Raw genomic sequence first — 1,912 nt, 5'->3', positions numbered from 1 at the left:
GAGACAGCTATATTTGGGTCCTTTCAGCAAAATCTTGCTAGTGTATGCAATGGTGTCAGCGTTTAGAAGCTGATTATGGGATGGATCCCTGGATACAGCAGTCTCTAGATGGTCCATCCTTTCATCACAGCTCCAAACTTTGTCTCTTTCTTTTATGTGAGATGCATGGCATGTCAGGAGCCTGGAAGGGAGCTGGGAGTCATCTAAATCTCAGGTGTGTGCTCACCGAGTCTCTGGGTCTCAAACTACTCCATATTTCCAAAGTTCCTGGCATGGTTTTACNTTCCACACTTGTCAGTGTATCAACTGCTATACAAAGACTTTTCAAAGAATCAACCTGACTAAGGGTTTCAAAATCATTCTGTGCAACTGTGCTCCAGCAGAATCATTGGGCTGAAAGTGAATGGCCCATGTATTGCCACTTCTGTGAGCCATTGGACTATTGTGGCTTCAGGAGAATTATATGACCTTCCAAAAGCTTTCNAAATATGAAAATTTTATAGGAACCCAACTTGCTAACTGTGACAGACAAATTGTTTAAGGCCATAGGTGCTACATTTAGGAGTCCAAATGTGTCTGTGTTTTGAATCTAGTCAAACACAGATAAAAGTATTTAAAATACAACTTGCATCTGTACACTAAGGAGATTATTGTTTTGTCCTTCTTTTCTAAACAGTATCTATAATAGCATTTTCTGCATAATAATAATATCGCAGTATTATTGAATAGTCTATAGATGTCTTTCAGCATCCAGGAAGATGCTGCGATCCAGCAACACAGTTATCACAAATTTAGCTAGGATAAATGTTTCTCGGTTATAGCATCCTTAAAATACAGAATATTATTTGCAAGAACAGTTCCATGAAATGTAAATAAAAGATATCTAATAAAAAATACTATCAACTGTTCTTTCCCTAGCACAATACACCAATGGTTGTCTAACACCCACAGTCTCTGGGGAGCAAGGGTCTGGATCAACCTTTCCCAATCAGTTATGAAGCTTCAACAGGCATCACTGTAACACTCATGGCCTTTGGGTAGAGGGTCCAAGACANATTTGAGAGCACAGTCTCCTAATCAACACTTGCTCTTTCCAATCATGATGTTCCGTCAACAATTCCATGTCATGGCCTCTGACAGTGGGCACCAGACAAAGAAGCATATTTTATACCAGACTTTCACTAGAGGCTCCCTGTTCTTCCAAATGAATTCATNGCAATACATGATATACCATATCCTAAGAGAGCTCGCCACAGTGCAGCTCCATAGACAAAAGTTCCATCCCAGGATCANCCCAGATGTATCCATGGCAATGATGGCTTTTAAGGCATTGCTTACCATGAAGGTGAAAAAGGGGAGGAAGATGATAGAGAGCTTACCCTCAGAGATCTCGGTGCAGATGGAAGCATGAATTGTCATGATTGCTCCCAATGTGCCAACTGTAGGTCCTTATCTTCCTNTGGCAACCTTACACACAGAACTGACAAAATTGGAAGGGACACCTTCAGACATGTTCACGGTCACAAACTGCTCTTGAACCAGAATGTTCACGATGCTGGACAAGAAGTTCTACACAACACATATATTTGTGCCATGTGGAATAAGAAGAATGACTGAACATCGACAGCCATATTGGAGACCAAAGGACCATATATGCTGGGTTAAATGTAAAGCATCCGACATGGTCAGACGCAGGCACCACACTCTCCATAAGCAGAATACAAGGGCGTACGTGGCTATGATGCCTGTCACAGTCTTCTGGCCATCACCTAGGCTATTGCACTGTGTGTTAATCTCCTTTCTGAGGTCTACTTCTTCCATATGCTATCCAACCAAATAGCTTTATGACATCAACACAATGCTGCACCTTGGACTTCAGTGGCTCAAACTGCCAAATAGCAGCTGATCCAAA

The 1,912-nt window shown here is 41.6% G+C and overlaps 1 pseudogene; it reads right to left on the bottom strand.

The window, feature by feature from the left end:
- Positions 1-1,110: 1,110 nt before the first annotated feature.
- Positions 1,111-1,906, bottom strand: LOC110289207 (annotated as a pseudogene).
- Between the last annotated feature and the right edge of the window lie 6 nt (positions 1,907-1,912).

Source organism: Mus caroli, unplaced genomic scaffold, assembly GCF_900094665.2.
Source record: "Mus caroli unplaced genomic scaffold, CAROLI_EIJ_v1.1 scaffold_24742_1, whole genome shotgun sequence".
In the NCBI taxonomy this organism is placed as follows: Eukaryota; Metazoa; Chordata; class Mammalia; order Rodentia; family Muridae; genus Mus; species Mus caroli.
This window is presented reverse-complemented; position numbering and strand designations above follow the sequence as displayed.